The sequence below is a fragment of the Xenopus laevis genome, chromosome 7L, assembly GCF_017654675.1.
Source record: "Xenopus laevis strain J_2021 chromosome 7L, Xenopus_laevis_v10.1, whole genome shotgun sequence".
In the NCBI taxonomy this organism is placed as follows: Eukaryota; Metazoa; Chordata; class Amphibia; order Anura; family Pipidae; genus Xenopus; species Xenopus laevis.
The window spans coordinates 15,115,910-15,140,601 of NC_054383.1; the positions used below are offsets into that span (position 1 = coordinate 15,115,910).

General features: G+C 40.4%; 1 protein-coding gene across 1 annotated transcript in view; it reads right to left on the reverse strand.

The window, feature by feature from the left end:
* zranb1.L (zinc finger RANBP2-type containing 1 L homeolog) overlaps positions 1 to 14,142 on the reverse strand; it is a 53,787-nt gene extending 39,645 nt beyond the window's left edge. Inside the window, 1 exon segment of the mRNA NM_001094994.1 lies at positions 14,013 to 14,142. The gene's annotated coding sequence lies outside the window, so the exon portion shown is untranslated.
* Positions 14,143 to 24,692: the final 10,550 nt, after the last annotated feature.

Consider the following 24,692-nt stretch of genomic DNA (forward strand, 5'->3'; position numbering starts at 1 on the left):
CGTTACCCTTAAAGGAGAATTCAACCTGTAATCAAAAAAAAAAACCTCCGCTCTACCCTAGGTAGACCCCCCTCTCTCCTCCTCCCCCCCCCCTCAGGCAAATGCCCCTAATGTTTTACTCACTACTCCATGCAGATTCTGGGCGCCATCTTCTGTCTTTCTGAAGTTTTGGCGCTTGTGCATTTAGAGTAAATTTCATGCCATGAACCACCGTGCATGTGCCGAAAGTCACGAAAATTTCTGACTTGTTACTTTCGGCGATTACGCTGTTGTTTGAGACCGGAGATTTACTCCAAATGCACAAGCGCCGAAAATGCCGTCAAGACACGAAGATTACTGGATAAGAAAAAGACGGCTGCCGTGATATCAATCAAACTTGCAGGACAGCAGTAAAGAGTGAAGTTTATCAGAGCACAAGTCACATGACTGGGGGCAGCAGGGAAACTGACTATGTCTAGCCCCATGTCAGATTTCAAAATTAAATATACAGCTGTTTGCTCTTTTGAAAAATGGATTTCAGAGCAGAATTCTGCTGGAGCAGCACTGTTAACTGATGCATTTTGAAAAAAAACTTTTTTTCTCCATGACAGTATCCCTTCAATGAAGGAGCTAAAGCAATAGAGGATTCCGTTACCAAGTTACAAAGCCATGCAAATCCCAGCAGCCAGCCAACAAAGGACAATCTAATAGAAAGCTACTATTTGACACTTCAAACTGGATATGCAAGTTAGACAAGAGGATGATTTGTAATTGCTGCTGTATTAACACTCCAGAAAGGCAAACACACCTCGCCCATTGACATTCAATTGAATTGTCAAAATCCAAAGGGCAAACATGGAGATTTTATTTATTACAGTGGCATAGTCTAGACACACATCGAGGCCTATAGGAGAGTGTTAAAGGGCCAGCATAACGTCATACTTTCCTGTAGAATTGTTCTTAGGACAAAGGAACACCTGTGCTGCTATACACTTCATATCTCTCTGCACAACACTGGGAGGCACATTTATCAAGGGTCAAGTTTCAAATTCATGCGAGTTCTCTTTTAAATATCCCATAAACTCGAAATTCGACCAATTGAAATTTATCAATAAAAAAATCTCGGACTAATTGAAATCGACCCAAAAACCTGAATCAAATTAGATTTGAATTAGAAAAACTGGAATCAAATCTAAAAAAAACTCTATTGGGAGTTTTTTTTTCTCCAGAAAAAACGTCAGGAAGGCTGCAAATTAGGGATGCACCAAATCCAGAATTCGGTTTGAGATTCGGCCTATTTCAGTAGTATTAGTACCAGCAGAACCAAACCCGACTGTAAATTTGCATATGCAAATTAGTGATGGGGAGGGAAATTGCATCACTTTTTGTCACAAAACAAGGAAGTACATTTCCCCCCCCTTCCCACCCCTAATTTGCATATGCAAATTAGGATTTGGGTTCGGTATTTGGCCGAATCTTTCGAAGGATTCAGGGGTTCGGCCGAATCCAAAACAGTGGATTTAGTGCATCCCTACTGCAAATCCTCCCATTGACTTATACAGTAATCGGCAGGTTTTAGATGGCGAATAGTCAAATTCGAGTTCTTAAAGGAGTATGATAAATCTCGAAATTCGAATTTAAAACTTAAATCGAGTTTGCATAATTCACAATTCGAATTTGAGAGTTTTAACACAAAAAAAAATAAAAAAAAATTGAGAATTCGAATTTTCACTTCGACCCTTAATAAATCTGCCCCTAAGGAAACACCAGGGGGTTGCACCTGCTATGGAGAGTTCCATGAACAGCCCTAGCAGAGTGGTCATATATCATGACGAGGAAACTATGGGCGAATCGATCCCAGTGCCATCCCGCCGACGGGAAGGCATTTAGGGGAAATTAGTCGGCCGAAGAGATGATTTGTCACTGGACGACTAATCTCCCCCAGTAGCCACGTCTGCCACCACCCTAAAGTGGTAGTTTACCTTCAAATTGACTTTTAGTATGATGTAGAAAGTGATATTCTGCGACAATCTGCAATTGTTTTTCATTTTTTATTATTTGTGGTTTTTTGGAGTTGTTGAGCTTCTTATTCAGCAGCTCAGCAGTTTGCAGTTTCAGAAGTCTGGTTGCTGGGTTTAAGTAACCCTAGCAACCATGCATAGATTTGAATGCAAGACTGGAATATGAATAGGAAAGGTGCCAAATAGAAAGAGGAGTAAAAAAACAAGTAACAATAAATTTGTCGCCTTACAGCGTATTTTTTTTTTTTTTGCATGGGGTCAGTGACCCCCATTTTAAAGCTAGAAAGAGTCAGAAGAAGGAAAATAAATTAAAAACAACTATAAAAAATGAATAATGGAGACCAAATGAAAAGTTGCTTAGAATTGTCCATTCTACAACAAGCTAAGTTATCTTAAAGGTGAATCACCCCTTTTTTATACTTGTAAAAAATATCTATGCCCCATCCCCTTTATTTCAATGGCCAGGAGAATATGCTGCTCACCACCCACTCTTTCACCGTAATATTATTATCATTACATGAACTATGTAATCACAATAGTGAAGTGTGATTGTTGCCCACTTGCAGTGCTTCCTATTACCATCAATGATTAGCGACTCGGTGTAATGATTGTCAATAATATTGATGCAAACACCTTGTATCCCATACACGTCCACACTGAGATTTGTAACAGGCTGTAACATTTCAAGGACACAAATGTGCAAAATAAAGCACGGGTCTACAGCAGCCCCTTTGGCATATGCCAGATTGCCAGTCCAGGACTAATATCATAGGTCTATGGCTATCCAACTACTAGGATTTGGAACAGTTATCCACTATACAACCTGCTTTGAGCCAGCCTGTAATATAGTGAATAAAGTACCCCCTCTTGTAAATTATAAGGATATTATAAGTTATCGAGGAGTTTCATGACCAAATAAAAACACAAGGCCGAAGGCCAAGTGTTTTTATACAGGTCATGGAACTCCGAGGCAAGTTCTAATATCCTCATATTTTGCAACTAGGGGTACTTTATTTATAATACACAAGTTTCAGAGAGTCATGTGACAGAAATGACATCAGAACTCACCGTTTATAACTGATGACATCAGAACTCACCGTTTATAAGGATATAATTTACAAGATATTCATAGCTTTTGTGTATTATAAAACAATAATATACAGAGGTCAGTGGAGCTTTTGGCAAACATGGAGCCATGTCATTCCCTTGAAGCAGGGTACAGGGGCAAAAAGCAGAAATGAAGACGCCCATTTATCAAAGTTCGAATTTATATCATTATTTTCTGAAAAATACTCCGAACAAATCTGCATGCGTTTTTTTCCCTTATTTATCAATACATTTTCCCGAAAATTTCCTGTGTGGGGAAACCCCCCCAAAAAATCGTGGCAAAAACGAACCATATACATTTTTCTGATGTTCCACCCGAAATCTTCATATTATTGCACAAAACCCAGCGCAGATCAAGATAACTTCAGGACTTCTCCCATTGACTTATTTGCAACCTCAGCAGGTCTGAGATGCCGGATTTTCAGTTTCTGACTTTTTCCATCCTTGGGGTATAAGAAATCCCGAAAAATTCATATTTTTTATAGTTAAAAAAATTATTTTTTTGGGGGGTTTTTGGCATTCGGAGTCTAATAAATAACTCCCTAAGAGTGTATTATATGCAATGTTCTAAACCCCTTCCTATGAAATCTTTGTGCCCAATTTCAGCTTAAATGGCTGCCCATGGCTTCACTGCAGCGTATATGTATTTAACATCAAGCAAGCACACAACTTTTACTGGTGCATTATATTTAAATGCATACAAAGCCCTTTCTTCTTTTTTTTGGCATTACTAAGTACTGCCTATTAAATGTACTGCAGTCACATGTGTGCCATAAACCAGTGTAAGAACATGGAATTTAATTCAGCAATAAAACCCAAGTGATTATTTATTAACATAAATACCAGAAATAGCCAAGCAACGCTTATAATAATCTACAATGCTCATGTGAGTGTCATGGGACAGGACGAACATCCGGAAATCACAGTACAGGTATGGGATCGGTTATCCGGAAACCTGTTATCCAGAAAGTTCCAAATTATAGAAAGGCCATCTCCTATAGACTCCATTATTTCCTTTTTCTCTGTAATAATAAAACAGTACCCTTGTACTTGATCCAAACTAAGATATAATTAATCCTTATTGGAAGCAAAACCAACCTATTGGGTTTATTTTAAATTCAATTTGGCCATACACAGGCCAATCAACTGATCTGGTGAGAAGCCAAATAAGACATAAGGATCAAAGCCCAAGCAGATTCTGGTTTTGGAGAACTCTAAGATCTAATGCAGCACCTACTGGATTTTTGATTGCTTTCTAACATGGAACAGATAGTTTAGCCTCAACCAACTTATTGGCCAACTGTATGCTACTTATGTTGCCAGAATCAGCCCCCCATGCCTGGAGATATAGAAATGTGCTGATAATTTCAAAAAAGTAGATATTACATGTAAACAGAACAAATTCTCACGTTTCAGCTCTGAAATCTGCTGTGTGTGCCTACACCTGGGCCAGCTCAATGGATCCTGGTGCAGGAGAGGCAAGGGGCCAATACCAGCATTAGGGAGGATTCTCAGACTGTGTTTTTCAGCAGGTTGACTTTCCCCGAGTGACATTAGCCTTAAAGGCACCCGGGGGTTTACGTCTCCTTTAATGGGCACCCCTGAAACAAAAGCCTGAATTCATCAAATGTAAAACTGACAGGTGTAAGAAATTAGAGAGAGCAGCTGAGACTCCGTGTCACTATCATATGTCATTCTTAGGCTAAGGCCACACCAAACACATCTTGGCCTGCAGAGAAACGCAGAGAATCCGACCCCTCTCCTCTTCTGCTGAGCTGCCTGCACCCAGAACATTACCTCCGCTCGGGTGCAGAAAGACCTGGTGGATTTAGGTGTCGAAATTAGGGCTGAAATCCACTGCTCCTGACTGCAACCGAGTTTAGGCAATGTTTCCAGGTGCAGACAGCTCAGCAGCAGAGGAGCAGCGAGGGAGCAGATTCTCCTCTTACATTTCACTACAGGCCACAATCCGTATGGTGCGACACTAGACTTATAATAGCTAGACTCCATGCTTACAGCAAGGCAAAGAAGAATGCCTCCCCAACCTTATAGTAAGGCGCAGAATCCCACCCCACCCTTTTAGCAAGAGGCAGAATCCACCCCCACTAGTGATGTGCACACCAGCCCGATACCCGCGGGTTCGGGCCGACCTTGCACGACTCTTTGCGGGAGGTGGGTGGGTGTGGGTTGAGCTCTTCTTCTGCTTCCCCGCCCCCCACCTTCAAATGCTGGCTTTATAGCTGCGCCCGCCCCTTTTGTGACATCATCGGCAGGACAGGTTGGCGCAGGTCTATAAAAGCAACCCGGATGCAGGCGGGTTAGGGTCAGGTGCGGGTCAGGAAAAACCCGACCCGCACACCACTACACCCCACCCTTATAGCAAGATGCAGAATACCTCCAAACCCTTATAGCAAGATGCAGAATACCTCCAAACCCTTATAGCAAGATGCAGAATACCTCCAAACCCTTATAGCAAGGTGCAGAATCCACCAACCTCAAGCAAGGTGCACAATCCAATCCCACCCTTATAGCAAGGCGCAGAATATCTCCCAACCCTAATAGCAAGGCGCAGAATCCACCCCGCCTCACAGCAAGGTGCAGAATCCCACCACACACCACCCTTATAGCAAGGAAAAGAAGAATCCCACCTCATCCTTATAGCAAGGCACATAATTGAAGGCACAGTCCACCCATTGCTGCTGGAAGACATAAGTGAGTTTAATGGGAATAAGTGAGAGCAATTTCCGGGCAGAGGCAGAATCATGAGTAAGATAAGAGCAGGTCACAAGTCTGTATCAGATGTCATAACAGAACAGATGCCGACTCACACTGCTCATTCTTACATTCCCACACACTATAGTCAGACTGGGTGGATACTGGAGAACAATATATTGATGGAGGGGCGGCCCAACCCCATAGTGGATTATGTTGCAAACAAATACTGACACCAAATCCATACGAAGGTCAGGATAAAACAGGGACAAAGTTTACGCATTGTATTTGCTTGCAGTGCATGTCAGTAACAACTACAGTGCCCTTACTATGCGAGCAGCACAGCACAAGCTCACCTTACAGTATACATTTGGTATGATCCAGACAACAACTGTGTCCATATACATTTGGTATGATCCAGACCACAGCTGTGTCCATGTACAGGCCCAAATACCCAAAATCTGCAGCCCACTTTATATTAAAATTATGATGGTAAACAAAAAGAGTTTATGGGGCCCTTAGGCTTCTTGAGGGCCCTTTTGTTTTGAACGCTACCATTCTATTCTGGACAAGACACTTCCAAAACCCAACAATAAAAAGTAATCCGAATATAGATGGAAAAGTTATAAAAAGCACCTCTGTCTACGTTCAGTAACCCGAACCAACCATGTTTTGAAACACCTGATCAGCAAATGCTGATTGTCTGCTATGGGTTACTAGACCACTTGCAACCTCTACAGCCTTCATCGCTCAGTCAATATGCCAGAATTAAAGAAACAGTAACACTGAAATCTGTTGGTAATTAAAATATAATGTACGGTTGCCCTGCACTGGTAAAGCTGATGTGTTTGCTTCAGAAACACTACTATAGTTTATATAAACAAGTTGCTGTGTAGCAATGGCGGAAATTGAAAAAAAGCTATATGGCACAGGTTAAATAGAGGATAACAGATAACACCATTATGCCCTACAGAGTTTATCTGCTGTGTAACCTGAGCCTTTTCTACTTTGAATGGCTGCCCCCATTGCTACACAGCAGCTTATTTATATAAACAATAGTAGTGTTTCTGAAGCAAATACACCAGTTTTACCAGTGCAGGGCAACACTGCATTATATTTGTATTACTATAATTTTTTGTTGTTACTGTTCCTTTAAGCCCTGTCCAGTAGAATGGTGTTTTATTTGTTATCTGTTATGTAACCTGAGCCTTTTCTCCAGCTTGAATGGCTGCCCAATGGCTACACAGCAGCTTGTTTATAAAAACTATAGTGGTCTTTCTGAAACAAACATTTTTTTACCAGTGTATGCTAACAGTATGTTACAGTAGATCTCCCATTTTATGTTTTCAGGGGACCAGAAGAAATGATGTAAAATCCAGGAAAATGTAAAATCAGGAAATGTATTATGCATAATATATAGGTGGGACCACAAACAACAATGTTAAATGAGGAAAAACTTAAAAATCAGGGGATATAAAATTGAGGTCCCACTGTAATTACTTTTTACGCTTTAATTTTTGGGTGTTACTGTTCCTTTAATGACCATTGCAACCACAACAGCCGAGACTTCCCTTTGAGAAGGGAAACATAGAAATGTAAATAATTCAAAAATAAAAATGTGACAACTGTCAAAGTTATAACTTTCCTCTGCAATATAGTGCACATCTATTTACAGGTTCCCCCATTCGGCATGTGAAAGCCATTTCTGATGTTAAACTACAGTGCAACAATGCTATACAGTGCAGTGGTTCCGTTTAGCACTGGTGTAACAAGGTTCAAATCCAGGCAGGGCAATATCTACACAGTAATCTATAAGCCTGAAACCCTATGGAACTCTCAACAGCCAGTCCCTATCTAAAACCACATTTTACAGCCATAAACCAAACAATGTTATGGCAGCAGTTATTAAAGGAAGGCGGTCATCATAAAGTATCAGTTAATGGTGCTGCTCCAGCAGAATTCTGCACTGAAATCTGTTTCTCAAGAGCAAACTGATTTTTTTAGATTTAATTTTGAAATCTGACATGGGGCTAGACATATTGTCAGTTTCCCAGCTGCCCCCAGTCATGTGACTTGTGCTCTGATAAACGTCAGACACTCTTTACTGCTGTGATATCACCACCTCCCTTTCCCCCTCCAGCAGCATAAAGGCCCCCATACACTGACCGATAAAAGCTGCCGACAGACTTATTGGCCAGTGTGTGGAGCCATCCATCGGGCTCCCCCGATCGGGCAGGTTAGAAAAATCCCGTCGGGTCGCGGCCGCATCTGTGTGTTTATGCAGTTCCGCGATACCGCCCATAGCGGATGCATTATGATCTGATCGTTGGGCCCTAGGGCCCACAATCGGATCAGCCCTATATCGCCCACTTCAATGTGGGCATATCGGGGAGAGATCCGCTCATTTAGTGACATCGCAAAACGAGCGGATCTCTACATCTATGGCCACCTTTACAACAGAACAATGGGAAGGTAACCAGATAGCAGCTCCCTAACACAAGATAACGGCTGTCTGGTAGATCCAAGAGCATCACTCAATAGTAAAATCCAGGTCCCACTGAGACACATTCAGTTACATTGAGTAGGAGAAACAGCAGCCTGCCAGAAAGCAGTTCCATCCTAAAGTGCTGGCTCTTTCTGAAAGCACATGACCAGGCAAATTTACCTGAGATGCCCCTACACACCAATATTACAACTAAACAAATACACTTGTGGTTGAGGAATAAAATGTTATATGGTAGAGTGAATTATTTGCAGTGTCAACAGGGTAATTTAGAAATAAAAAATAAATCATAAAAATCATGACAGAGTCCCTTGAAAGTGCAGAATCTCTCAGCAGTCGCAGGTTGTTACTGGATGATGGCGGCGACAGTTCCATGGCTGGAGGGGAAGAGCGTGCACATGCCAACACTAAACCTTACTCCTAAATCCTCCTGCTGAAACCTTAAACCTAACAGTAACCTAAAACACACCAGGAATCCAATAAGATACTTTCATCTGACAATTTCCTGAAGGGTTTAAAGTTTCCATTCTAGTTTAGGATCGTGAGGGAGAGTTTGTTGCTTTTAGGCTTGGAATAGTTGTACCCAGAGAGCATAGTGGATAGCATATTCCCACACAGATGACTATGAAATGCAAGTATGGGATCCGTTAACCAGAAACCCATCATCCAGAAAGCTTTGAATTAGAGGAAGGCCGTCTCCCATAGACTCCTTCATAATCAAATAAACCAAATTTTTAAAAAATTATTTCCTTTTTTCTCTGTAATAATAAAACAGTACCTTGTGCAGTTGTGGGATTTGTTATCCGGAAACCCGTTATCCAGAAAGCTCCAAATTAAGGAAAGGTTATCTCCCATAGACCAAATTTTTAAAACCAATTTCCTTTTTCTCTGTAATAATAAAACAGTACCTTGTACTTGATCCAAAGATATAATTAATCCTTGTTGGAAGAAGAACCAGAATATTTGGTTTATTAAGTGTTTACATGATTTTGTAGTAGGCGTAAGGTATGAAGATCCAAATTACGGAAAGATCCATTATCCGGAAAACCCCTGGTCCTGAGCATTCTGGTTAACAGGTCCCATCCCTGTATTTAAGGAAACTAAAAAGGGCCCATATAATGTAAATGTATAAAAATATTATGTAACCATGTAATGTGGTTCATACATATTATGATGTCAACAATGATATATTAAAGGCAGCCATATTTACTACAATTTTGAATTGCTATGACTTAACTACCGTGATAAACAGGTAGCAGGTAGGAAGCCACAATGTATGGGCCCTGAATATAAACACAGGTATGGGACCGGTTAATAATAATTTAAATATTAATTAACTCCAATAGAATTGTTTTGCCTCTAGTAAGGAGTAATTATAGCTTAGTTGGGATCAAGTACAATGTACTGTTATTATTAGAGAGAAATTGAGTTATTTTATTATAACGGAGTCTATGGGAGTTATTTTATTATAATGGAGTCTATGGGAGTCTATGTAATTTGAAGCTTTTTGGATAAAGGGTTTTCGGATAACAGATCCGGTACCTGTCAGTGCTTAAGAGAAAATCGTTGCTGAGATTCTAAATGGGAGAGCAGCTAAATAGATGGTTAAATCATTCAAAAACTACAAAACCAGTTGGGAATTGTCTCAGAAGATCAGTCTAAATTACATTAAAATTAATTTTAAGCGCGAAGCATCAATGCTTTAAATGCTCACAGTCAATCTCTCTTCTGGTCGTCAGAATCAGTGAAATAGCAAAAGGGGTATTTTTCCCCTTTAAATTGTAGAGTACACATTATAGTGCAGAGAACATATAAACAATAGACATTCACAAATAATGCATACAAATAACATCTTTAATGAATGTATATTGGGAATCTGCTTGGATTTATATTTTTACTCATTATGCAATAAAAAAGGCTTTTTTGGGTGGAGTTCCCCTTTAAATCTAGATTTCAGCTCCACTTTATTCTACTACTTAGCTCGAGCTCTTCAAGTTGCATTGTCATTGGAGTAGCTTGGATGGACGTGACCTTTGGAGTAAAAATAACTAAGAACAAATCTGCATAAAGGAGACCGCCCATTACTGCAACATGTTTACATAATGGAAACTTGACATCCCCAAATAATTCTATAAATTAGTATTTCTCATGCAAATCCACAACTTACATTTGGCATAATACATTTAAAGGAGAACCTCACCAGAGGTACAATAGCCAGCCCTGTTCTCCCTTCAATTGTATTAGTGGCGCAATAAAGAAATCATTGGGGCCCTCCTGTACCTTGTTTATATCGGCAGAGTTGCACCAGGGGGTTAGTAGCTCAATCACATTCAGAGATTGTCTACATTAAACATAAAATCAGATGTGACGTTGCCAAAGAAAGCCTCCACAGTGAGCACTACCAATAGAGACAAGCTACAGAGAGGCCCTGGTTTGCCACCAGACAAATATCCTGAGAGGTCTAGTTGTCCTTTAAAAGAGACCTAAAGATTAACTAAAGAAGTAGCTAGAAATGTTGTACATTATGTTTTGTGCTTCTGTACCAGCCCAAGGCAACCACAGCCCTTTAACAGTAAAGATCTGTGTCTCCAAAGATGCCCCAGTAGCTCCCCATCTTCTTTTCTGCCGAATCACTGCACATGCTCTGTGCTGCTGTCACTTACTGAGCTTAGGGACCCACTCACAATATACAGTACACATAGAATCTAAATGTTACAATATAAGGCTGATTAATAATTAACTAGAAACCAGTGCAATTAGCATCAGAATTTAATAATCAGCCCTGTAGCATCAGCTTATATTACAGACCAACCGCATTTTCTGATTGATAATGACCCCTAAGCTTAGATGCTCAGAGCCCATTGAGCATGTGAGTGTCACAGACACTTTCCAAGATGGTGACCCCCTGTGACAAGTTTGAAGTCCTGGATCATTGCTGCTATTGAGAAGCTGAAACTTTATGCTGGTGCAATAAAGTCAGTAAATAAAATATGGCATTTTTAGCCATATTAATTTTTTTGGGTTTAGTTCTCCTTTAATTCATTTTTAGCATGGATAAATCCTTTCTACAACAGCTCACACTACCCTTATAGGGGCGTTTTGGTGCCTCAAGCAGGTGACAAGAAGCTCAGAATCACCTCGCAGTAGTGATAAGCGAAATTTTTTGCCACGTTTCACCGAGAAAACGACGCCCAATTGGTGAAAAAAATAGTTGTACATCCAAAAAAAACGGTCGCCCATAGACTTCAATGCATTTCGGAAAATTTGCGCCATTTCGCGAATTTTCGGCAGATCGAAACGGGTCAGATTCACCCATCGCTACCGCTCAGTCATTGGGGTGACAGGTGAATGCCATTTAAATGAACGAGGGGTTATCATATTGTACATTATGACATATTATTTCACTTTATTTCTATATTTCATTAGGTACAAAATGTTAAACTTGAATAAAAAGTATTTAAAAAAAAAAAATGAACGAGGGGTGATGCTGAGCTTCTTGTGATCTGTCCGCTGAGCTGGAAATCCCTAAGGCGACTAAGCACCCTGAATCACCCTGTGTGCCAATACCCTAAGGGGTGCAACTGGAAAAATGACATTAGAGCTAGTCAAATAATCACCTGCCTCACAGCACCCACAGTGCACTAGCAAGAAGCATGCTGGAACCTGGATATAACCCAAGATACCCAGTCAGTTGGAAGCTTCCTTTGTCTACGTGCATGTAGACTGATAACCTATTTATCGACCTAGCCTGTGTATCCGCAGTACATAAATCACACAAATAACTAACCCATAACTCACTGAGCGCCTATTCTAAACACTGAGCTCCAACTGCACTTAAACTACAAATCCCAGAATCCTCAGGCTGCTAAGACACGTAGTTCATTTGCAAGTGCAAACCGAGAAGGCCGCGTGTATGAAATCATTGTTTATTATGGATATGCACAGATTTATTAGGGATGTGAATCCTTCAGTTGAACGAGTAGCACAAGACTAAAATTCTAAACTTTCCAGTCCAAGGTTGTCGGGACAGGAGGGAGTTGGAGTCCATTCGCCATTAGATAACGTGAACATGGTCACAATACAAAACTACTTGACCCCTTCTCCTATACGATTAAAAAGGTAGAGCGCCCCCAGTGCAGGTTAATGCGCATAATACACAGGTAGGGGTTCCCTGAAGTATATACACAAGTTTTAGTGAGTCATGCGACACAAAAGACATCACCAAGAACTAGGGTTGCCAGGTCAGCGGTTTTCCAGCCAAATTGGGCTACTAATTTAAAGCCCAGGCGGGTATTGAAAGTGCAAACTAGCCATGGTACTGATTTGGGACTTTGGCTGATTTGTAATTTGGAAACCAAAGTTTTTTCTTGCCCTAATGTGCCAAGCCTGCATCGCCCAATCCATGTTAGGTAACGTAGTTTTTATTTACGGGCAAGTTTAATGTAAGACTACAATACCCAGCATGCAAAGGGACTGACTTGTGTAGAAGTTACCAGATTTTGGACTCTGTACCCCAGTCTCCCGTCACGCTTAAGCTTTCTCACATTTTCCTGTGACTTTCCTCAATTTTAAACAATGTTAGGGCAAAAATCTGCTGGCCCCAAAAATGCCTACAGGTTGATCTGTTTTACCAATATTTATTGAAATTGTATATGAATTAGGGCCTTATGGGACCCCTATACCTCCTGGGCCCCCCTCTGTAGTTACAACCCTGGTGACGGGCAAATCTGTCCCATTTTGTTTCATGGAAAAATTTGTAAAACAGTGAAAATTTAAAAAAAAAAAAAGGAGCATTTTCACATATATTCATTTATTTTTTTACTTTGTTTTTCACTGAAAATATTGTGCTATTGTTGGGCTACTTCTGAAGTGCCTCTTGGCTAGTTTTAGGGTCAGTCCACACGAGCAGATTCGGGGAGATTAGTCGCCCCAGCCACAAATCGCCTCTTCTTTTTCGGGGCGACAATCTCCTTGAACTGCCTTCCCCCTGCCCTCCGCCGGCTAAAATGAAAATCACATGCGGTGCTTCGTTTTCTCCAAGTCGGAGGGCAGGGGGAAGGCAGTTCAAAGAGATTGTCGCCCCGAAGAAGAGGCGATTTGTGGCTGGGGCGACTAATCTCCCCAAATCTGCTCGTGTGGACTGACCCGTGGGGCTGGTTTTGTAAATTAGACCTGGTAACTCTGCCAAGAACCGATTAAAAGTGATGACATCACTAAGCGCTGTTTCTAAGTACATCTGGGACAGGTCCTTCATATTTGTTGTACGTTACACAAGTCAAACACATAATATTTCATTTGTAGGTTTAGGTCCAACTCCAATACCGACCCCAAGTCAAATTCCCTGTATTCTCTGCCCAGCGGGTACTAGAGGGGAAGCAGATGCTGAGAAGTGGCAGGAATGCAGTAAAAGTCTATACAACAAAGGGAGGAAGTAGCCCCTGGCCCACAGAGCTTACAATCGAACCTAGGTTACATTCCTCACCGGTGCGAGACACGGGGTTACATCCGCATCACGTGACGCCGTCCTACGCCAGTGACTGGCTGACAGTGGACTGCAGAGCTTACAGTCTATGAGATGAGCTGTAGGCGCGGCAGGGACAGAGCAAGCTTCAGGGCCACACTACAATGCCATTATAAAGGCGCCTGTACATCCCAGCTGTCAGTGTATTGAAGCTGAGCAGGACTCTCACCTGACTTTATCCAGCTGCCTCCCTCCGAGCCCCGATCATTTCCCCCGGGACCGGACTCCTCGGTAACGTTCGTCCGGTCCCTCCCACTCTCGTCCGGTTCTGTTATGTTCTCCAGCTCGGCTCCCTCCGGTTGTTTCCTGTAATGGCGGCTCCGGAGACCGAAGCAAAATAAAAAGCAGACGGGAACTGCGTGACGTCACTTGGCACCCGGGGCCGGCCAGCGATGTGATAGGTCTATATGCGGGGAGCAGGCAGCCAATAGGAGATGCCGTCTTAAGCGGCTGACGTCACGAGAGCGGCGAGTGAGAGGAAAATAACAACAACATTGTAGAGTGACAGGCGCTGCGGCTCCAGTGTGTCCAGCCCACAGCCGGGGACATGACATATTACTATATACAACGTTATGGCATAAACACACTCGCCTGGGAAACAGGGCTGACTGCAGGGGACGCTACAAGGGCGCTCTGTGTTAGAGACCCAATTGGGAAGGGTGACATTTAGATGCAGAGGTCGTATCTGTCGTGTTAATACCCATGTTGTGCCAGGGACGTCCATTCTGCAGCCTCTAGTTGTTTTTCAACTGGAAACTCCCAACAGCACGTCCCTGAGGGGTTGCAGGGAGTTGAGGTTGGACAGGTGTGAGCTGCTCAATATTGTTATTTCTGTTTTATCTTCCCATACTTTTCTGCCTAGCAAGGGCCATCTCTCATGTAACTCCTGCTGAGAAATTCACTTTATCATCCCTGACTCTTGCGCTACAACTCCCAGCAACCCCTTAGGCTGGATAGACCTGTGGTAAAGGGGTTGTTCACCTCAAAATAACGTTTAGTATGGTGTAAAGCGTGATCTTTTAAGACAAGGCAACTGGTTTTCATTTTTTATTATTTGTGGCGTATTTAGCATTTAATTCAGCAGTTTCAGCCATCTGGTTGCCAGGGTCCAAATTACTTTAGCAACTAGGAATGCACCAAACCCAGAATTCGGCCTTTCTCAGCAGGATTCGGATTTGGCTGAATCCTTCTGCCAGGCCGAAACGAATCCGAATCCTAATTTGCATATACAAATTAGGAGCAGGGAGGAAAATCTTGTGACTTTTTGTCACAAAACAAGGAAGCAAAACATGTTTTCCTTTTCCCACCCCTAATTTGCCTATGCAGATTCGGTTCGGTATTCAGCCTGAATCTTTCACGAAGGATACGGTGGTTCAGCCGAATCCAAAATAGTGGATTCGGTGCATCCCTACTAGCAACCATGCATTGATTTGAATAAGAGACTGGAATATAAATAGGAGAGGGCTTAACAAGAAAGATGACAAATAAAAAGCAGCAATTACTATAGATTCTGTAGCGTGACAGAGCATTTGTTTTTCAGATGGGGACAGTGACCCTCATTTGAAAGCTCGGAAAAAGTCAGAAGAAGATAAATAACTTAAAAACTATAATAAAAAAAATAAATAATGAAGGCCAATTGAGAAGTTGCCTAAAATAAGCCATTCTATAACATACTAAAAGTTAACTTAAAGGTGAACCACCCCTTTAGATAGAATCAGTATCCACTGCCCTAAATCAATGTTTTATATAGGTAAAGAATGAGGTCTCAGCTTACTGGGTGCATTGAATACTCCTTATATACACACAGGGTCAGAATTGGAGGAAATCAGGCCCAGGAGCTACAGTAAGGCTAGGGCCCCAGGAAGAAATATATAGTTATGAATGTCCAATCCAATGCTGAAATGCACATTTAGAACCACATGCAGGACCTGTGCTGTTGGGAGCCCAATGTTTGCTATTTCAACTACACAGCGGCCCTAACAGCCCCCACAGGCCACATAAATAGTGACTGTCAATAGTATCTTACCCCTTTGCCATTTGTAGGTCTGCCTACGATTGAGCCTATAACCTTATTTCTTTGTGTGGCTAACTGTATATGGAGCAGTCTCAGTTGCTTCTGGAGTATGTGATTCCATATATATATATATATATATATATATATATATATATATATATATATATATATATATATATATATATATATATATATATATATATATATATATATATATATATATATATATATATATATATATATATATATATATATATATATATATATATATATACAGTGAAACCTCGATTTTAAGTACCCTGATTCTAAGTTTTCCCACATTTTACATTTTTTATTTGTGGTGCTACCAATTTATAATGCATTTAAATACACTAGTAAACCCTCAAAGTAATGCTGCTCTGAGTCAAAAGAAAAACAGCATTTCTTTCCTTCTATTGTGTACTCATGGGCTTCTGTATCAGACTTCCTGTTTTCAGCTTAAACCTCCAGGGCTTGGGTTTAAGCATGCTCAGTTTGATCCTCTCCCCCTCCCTTTCCCTCCTCCCCTCCCTGCTGTAATCTGAGCCCAGATCTATGAGCGAGCAGGGAGAGACTCAGGCAGGAAGTGATGTCACACCAAGCTAATATGTCAGCTGCTATCCTAAGCAAAGAGAGCTTCTAGAGCTGTTTACTCAGGTATGGTAAAGCATTCTGCAGAATAAATGTAGTGTTCTAGCTTGCACTGTTGTTGCTTACAGTAATATTAGCAATAAACTGCTTTGGTAGCTTTCCTTTAAGTATTGTTTTCCCAGAATTTACAGCAAACTGTTTTCCTGATGTTCCCAAAAACTGCTTTTTTTTCCTCTATGAATGTTATTATTTGTGAAAGAGATTTAAAATACTAACCAGATGTATATGTTGCCATGGTTCTGCCTGTAAATGGCCAATTCCAATGAGTCTGCCCCTTATACACCAATCACTTATTGCTTTAGGTTCTGTATGTGACTGACAGAGAGTCTTGCACATGTCCCCCATAGTGTAACATTAACACTGCAATGTTTAACCCTTGTTATTAACACACTAAATATTGTATCTCAAAGTCAAACGGACTCCTGTACTAATATCATTTCAGTACTTGAAGAAAAAGTTAATTTAACAAATTTCCCTGATCTTAAATTTTTCCCGGATTTTACAGAATTTTTTCCTGGTCCCCTGAAAAACGTAAAATGGGGGTTCTACTGTATCTCTCTCTCTCTCTCTCTCTCTCTCTCTCTCTCTCTCTCTCTCTCTCTCTCTCTCTCTCTCTATATATATGTATATAATATTTAAATTTTTTTTATTTTCAGGACCTGCATTCCAAGGTCAGTGAACCAGCATTATCCTTGATAAAGGCCCTAATGTGGGCCAAAACGTTGGATGCAGAAATTTGAACAATAAATAACGCTGGTTCGCTGACCTTGGAGTGCAGGTCCTTCTGAACTTTATATAATAAGAATTGATCCAGCACCAACATTATCACAAGACTGGTTTAGAGTGCAAACATTTGGCTGTAAATATATATATCTATATAGATATATATATATATATATCTATATATATATATACATACAATCTTCAAAAATGGATCCGCACTCCGTTTTTAAAGATTGTATATCATAAACTTGACCCAGCACCCACCGCAAACCAGAAGGGATTGAGTGCAGGTACTTTGTGAACACATATATATATATATATATATATTCTTTTTCACACAAAGAAGGAGCAGTATTCCTTGATTTTATATATATATATATATATATATATATATATATATATATATATATTCTTTTTCAAACAAAGAAGGAGCAGTATTCCATAACTACAATACACAGAACAGCTCAGTTTATGCATCGCTGGGTTTATTGGTTCTATGAAGTCTGGTGAGAACGCTCCCACTGAGATCATCAATAGATCGGCTTGCACTCATTTGTATAAATACAGGTATGCAGGAGAGGAATGTTCTGAGTCTCCAATAAGTCACGCTCACATACCTTACTGTTCACTTAGTGGGAAAAACAATCAATGCAACACAAACCCTAATTGTAAACAGAGTTTATAGGCCCTTAATGCGATACTGACACATCGTTGTTAATGTGTTCTAAGCAGGATTTTCACTATAAACTCTGTGTTTGATTGGTTTGAAAGGGAAAAAAAAAACGACGGTTATTGGCTGGAAGAACTGAACAGGGAAATATATGCCTTAACAACTTTTAAACCGTTTTTTCTTAAAGGGGTGGTTCACCTCTTAGTTAAAGGGGAACTATCACGAAAATGGAACTTTAATATAAGCTTCCTCATACTGAAGTAAGAATCAATTACAAAATTCTGCATCATTTCTGAAATAATCAAGTTTATCTTCACTATTCCTCTCTCAGCATCTGTTTCTCTTGATTCTGTCTTCATGCAGCAGTTGGGTGTCAGATATTCATTGACAGTTAGATCCAATATATCTTATAGGGGGGGCTTACTTTCCTAGCAGTAGAATTAGAGCTCAAACAAAATAATTGCCTTTTGCACAAATTCTGCATGTAGAGAGACATAATGTCTGGTGAGCTCTAATACATCTTCTAGGCAAAAATATGATATATTGGATCATTTATCTGACTCCCAACTCCTGAAAGAAGAGAGAATGAAGAGAAACAGATGCTGAGAGAGCAATAGTTAAGATAAACTTGATTATTTCAGAAACGGTAGATCATTTTTAATGTATGTGATTTCATCATTCTGTAAAATATGTAGTTGGTAGAACAGTTGCCTAGCTACTGAGTTTGTACAAGCAAATAAACTGAAAAACAGGCAAGTCGATTGTATTGATTGGTGATTCACGCTGCTGCCTCCCACTGAGTTTTACCGTGCAGCGATTAGCACCAGCTACTGGAAGCTGGACATCCCGTATACGTGAGATTAGTCCGATTTGAAATCCTGTTGTAACGTTTGGAATCCCAAACCCAGAACTAACTCCAAGGTTCCGGTCTAAGTCCACTTTTCTAACTGGAGCCCTCCTCCACTCAGATGCCACCAGCATACCTGGAACATTTTGGAAATAAAAAGAGGGACAAAAAAGATGCTGCGCACAGCGAGGCGGAAATTTTATGACCACACCCATTTTTGTGGCCACACCCCCTAATTACCATGTTCATTTTACAACAATTTGGCAGGTTATGAAAGTTTGAACACATTTCTGTGTTTTTTTTCAGTTATTACAGCTTTGCTAACAAAGGTGAATTGCCTGTTCAGTGCAGAGAAAAATGGGACTTTCCAGTACAAATGAGGGACTGCAGGTTGAGCTGTCAAAAGAGGGACTGTCCCTCTGAAAACGGGAAAGTTGGGAGGGATTGCGCCAGGTCTTAATGCGGGAGAACAAGGGAGAGAGTTCTGGGGGAGCACGGGAACCAAACGTGAAGTGATAGGACGGAGAAGCAGTAGCGTAGAAAGAACAGGCCAAGTCAAACGCAGTGCCAAGGAAGGTAGCAGTAGCAAGTTGCCACCTAGCCGGTAAAACACCTGCCAAGGCCGGGGCCAGTATTACACTGCCGGTAATTTGTAATACCCTTAAGAAACAGCCCTTGGCCCGCCCCCAATTCGCTCCGTACTTACCTTTTTTTTCAGGTTTCTGTCCATTGCGAGTGTTGCCCCACCCCAGTTTGCACCACTGTGCGTGACTCTGCCCCCTTTTACCCTTTTTGTTCACGCCCCCCCCCACCGGCCGGTAAAATTTTTTAGAAAAGGTGGCAACCCTAGTAGCAAGGTCAGTGTCACAGGCCAAGGTCATACACGGGAGAATCAAATCCGTTCCAAACGGAAACCAAGAGAGTCGTCAGCCAGGCAGGGGTTAATTCAGGCAGCAAGAATCAAAACTGGAGACTAAGGGCTCTTACTGACGAGCGTTTTTACCTGCGCTCCCCTGCGTTCCGTCTTTCTGCGTTCAGCCGCAGCGGAGCGCAGGAATAGACGCATTACATTTTTTCCAATGGGGATGTACTCACACAGGCGCGTGTAGGCGCAGAACGCAGGAAAAATGCAGCATGTTGCGTCTCAACCTGCGTTCGGCACCTACACGCGCCTGTGTGAGTACATCCCTACAGTATCTATTCCTGCGCTCCCCTGCGGCTGAACGCAGAATAACAGAACGCAGGGGAGCGCAGGTAAAAACGCTCGTCAGTAAGAGCCCTTATACAGATAGCACCCAAGCACCTTTATACCTTTAAATATTTAGAATTCTGCATCACTCTGGGTAAAACCGAATTCACGCAACCCAGAAGTCCCACACTCCTAGCTCTTGGTGTTTGTGTGTCCTCAAAACAAGCAATATACAATGCTCTCTAGTGCAGACAGTATACAAGCCCCCCCCCCCCCAGGGCCTCCAGTTGGACTGTCCTGACATTGTACTGGGTTTGAAGCACTTACTTGAATCTTTTTCATCTCCTCATATAGAGGCAGCGTGGAAGTGGGTGAGGTTCCAACCCGACCTGCAGCTGATCAGAGCATTACAACACGCAGGGCTATCCAGTTACATCATAGGAACGTTATAAATGGCAATAAAATATGGTGGTAAAGTAATAACAGGTGCAAAGTTTGCTCCAGTTCTGTTATTCACAAAGCAACTAATCAAGTTATCTGCCTATGGGTTGCTATAGGTTACTAGGACTGCCTGCGAAGAACCCAAACCTGCAACTTTTGGCAGTTAACATCAACTGTCAACAGCATTTCTGGCCAACCCCTCACCTACTCCATGATATATTTAACCCTATTGTATGGGACTTTTTCACTGAATATGTGGCTTAAATAGGGTTAAAGGAACAGTAATGCCAAAAAATGAAAGCTTTTTCAATTAATGCAAATATAATTTACTGTTGTGCTGCACTGGTAAAAACTGGTGTATTTGCTTCAGAAACTCTACTATGGTTTATATAAACAAGCTGCTGTGTAGCCATGGGGGCAGCCATTCAAGCACAGGATACACAGTAGATAACAGATAAGTACTACTATAGTTTATATAAACAAGCTGCTGTGTAGCCATGGGGGCAGCCATTCAAGCACAGGATACACAGTAGATAACAGATAAGTACTACTATAGTTTATATAAACAAGCTGCTGTGTAGCCATGGGGGCAGCCATTCAAGCACAGGATACACAGTAGATAACAGATAAGTACTACTATAGTTTATATAAACAAGCTGCTGTGTAGCCATGGGGACAGCCATTCAAGCACAGGATACATAGTAGATAACAGATAAGTACTACTATAGTTTATATAAACAAGCTGCTGTGTAGCTATGGGGGCAGCCATTCAAGCACAGGATACACAGTAGATAACAGATAAGTACTAATATAGTTTAAATAAACAAGCTGCTGTGTAGCCATGGGGGCAGCCATTCAAGCACAGGATACACAGTAGATGACAGATAAGTACTACTATAGTTTATATAAACAAGCTGCTGTGTAGCTATGGGGGCAGCCATTCAAGCACAGAATACACAGTAGATAACAGATAAGTACTACTATAGTTTACATAAACAAGCTACTGTGTAGCCATGGGGGCAGCCATTCAAGCACAGGATAAACTATAGTAGAGTTTCTGAAGCAAATACACCAGTTTTACCAGTGCAGGGCAACAGTACATTATACTGTCATTCCTTTAAAGCACTTACATTTTTTTGTGTTACTGTTCCTTTAAATATATCACATGTTAGTGTCACATGACGTGCAAGGTATTTAAATGATTTATGTTCACTAGTGTGTAATGCACCTGAGGAAGGGGTTGATCCCCGAAAAGCTTGTGCATCAAATTCTGCAATAAAATGAGATAAAGGCACTTGCCTGGAATAAGTTGGTGTGCTTCACCCTACACATAACCTTGAATATATACAGTAAATCCTATATGATTAAACTCACATCTCACTGTAATCTCACACCACTTATGCAGTCGGGAATTTATTATGTTAGCACTGGATTCTTGTGTCACTATAAGCCCGTTCCCTACAATAAACTCATATACTGCGCTGGGCAATATGTTGGTGCTCTATACATATTAATAATATCAGCCAAATAAGGCTTGTGTCTATTCTTCAGTATCAACAGCAACATCTAGTGGTCAGAAATGTAAATGCGGGTCTTTTCTTGCAGGCAAGCAGTATGACAACACCTAACATCTATAAGAAAGAATCTATTGAACATCACCTAGAGAACTTAAAGGTAACGTCTCATATCCTTGTATTTTACAATAGGGGGTACGTAATGTTTTAAGATACGCCTCATTTAGTGATTCATGTGACATCGCTAAGCACTCATAAGTATAATACATGGAATGATGAACCCCCTGTTGTAAAATATAAGGATATATGGATGTCAGCAAGACGTTTCATGACCATTAAACAAGGTCTAAGGCCAATTACTTTTCACTCTGAGGTGACTTCTATCTCACAGTCAAATACATATTTGGTTGCTATGGTAAGGTTTTCTAGCAACCAGTTTAGATTCAAAACAAAACATCTATAATGTTCTACCAAATAGTTTACTAAATACTGCAGCCTCTGGCAGCTCTGTACTAAGGGCCCGTATATTCCAGTTCTTCCAGTAATTTAAAGGACCTACAGCCAAACAATGGTCCTCTGTAATTTACATTAGTGTATTGTTATTTCACCAAACAGATGCTAGAGGGATTTCTATGTAACCACTATGCGGCCTAATCTCATGGGCTACAGAGAAGTGCAGAATTAGACCTTACTGTTAGCAGGAATGATTATACAGTATTTATACATAGTCTAGGAACATATAAGGCAGTGATCCCCAACCTGTAGCTCATGAGCAACATGTTACTTACCAACACCTTGGATGTTGCTCCCAGTGGCCTGAAAGCAGGTGATTATTTTTGAATTCCAGGCTTAGAGGTAAGTGTTTGTATAAAAACCATGTGTACTGCCAAACAGAACCTCAATGTAGGGGCTACCAAATGGCCAATCACAGCACTTATTTGGAAACCCAAGAAAATTTTCATGCTTGTGTTGCTCCCCAACTCCTTTAACTTCTGAATGTTGTTCACGGGTTCAAAAGGTTTGGGATCCCTGATATAAGGTGTGAAATATTGACTTTCCCCTTCCTAATCAATAACAACCTGTGCACAAACCCTGGATTTAAAGGATCAGTAACATCAAATATATATAGTGAATAAAGTACCCCCTCTTGTAAAATATAAGTATATTATAAGTTACCGAGGAGTTTCATGACCATATAAAAACACGAGGCCGAAGGCCGAGTGTTTTTATAAGGTCATGGAACTCCGAGGTAACTTCTAATATCCTCATATTTTACAACTGGGGGTACTTTATTTATTATAATACACACATTTCAGTGAGTCATGTGACAGAAATGACATCAGAACTCACCGTTTATAAAGATATAATTTACAAGATATTCATGGCTTTTGTGTATTTTATATATATATATATATATATATATCTATATATATATATATATATATCTATATATATATATATATATCTATATAGATATATATATATATCTATATATATATATATATATCAAACAAGGGAAAGTTGTGCTCACCACTATTTTTTAAAACCATTAGGCGGGGGTGCAATGAGGCTGTGACCACAAAATACATATAGTCAAATACAAGAGTCCTCTGCACTCAACCCATTATCAATATATTTAAGACAGCGACATTTTGTGCATACTGCTACTAAAAAAATGCCTTACCCTTTAAACAAAACAGGGATTGTTTGTCCATATATTGCAATATATTTAAGCTGGCCAACTACGTCAAAGTCATCCCATATCTGGCCAGTCCTATGCTCAATTTTATCTCATTCATACCTTTGTAAAATGTATAATGAAGCAACAGAATTCTTAATGAATGAGATAAAATTGAGCATAGGACTGGCCAGATATGGGATGACTTTGATGTAGTTGGCCAGCTTAAATATATTGCAATATATGGACAAACAATCCCTGTTTTGTTTAAAGGGTAAGGCATTTTTTTAGTAGCAGTATGCACAAAACGTCTCTGTCTTAAATATATTGATAATGGGTTGAGTGCAGAGGACTCTTGTATTTGACTATATATATATATATATATATATATATATATATATATATATATATATATATATATATATATATATATATATATATATATTAGAACAAACGCTCTGGTCTGCCCCTGTGGTCTCATCTATGTGGGTGCAGATACAGACTCGTATATCCCAACATAGAATGACCATTAGAAGGTCTGATACCGAATTACCGCTTTCCAAACATTATGTAGAAAAGGTACATCCGGAATCAGAATTAAAATTCATGGTATTGTTGAAGGTCATTGAACCCATGTGCTTGAAAAAGGAGTCTGTGTATTTCGAAACGTTGTACTGCTGGGATCAAGGATCTGCTTTTAATACACTTAAATCACATCAACAACAGTGAGTGTTGTGTCTATTTTTTTCTTGTGGGTATAGCTGCGGGTTGTGGGTTTCATAACTTTCTTATCTTATGTTATATTGCCTATACAGTATTTTACTCCTTTTAAAATTTTACAAAACTTGTTTCTGTCCCCACCCACTTCCTGTTTGCTGCAACATCACTTCCTGTTAATGGTGGTTGGCGGGTTGCAAATAAGGCAGTATAGTCCAGGTTCTTATAAATTGGTTTCGTAAGTCTATTAGAAAATCATATAAACCTTAAATAAACCCAATAGGCTGGTTTTGCTTCCAATAAGGATTAATTATATCTTAGTTGGGATCAAGTACAAGCTACTGTTTTATTATTACAGAGAAAAAGGAAATCATTTATAAAAATCTG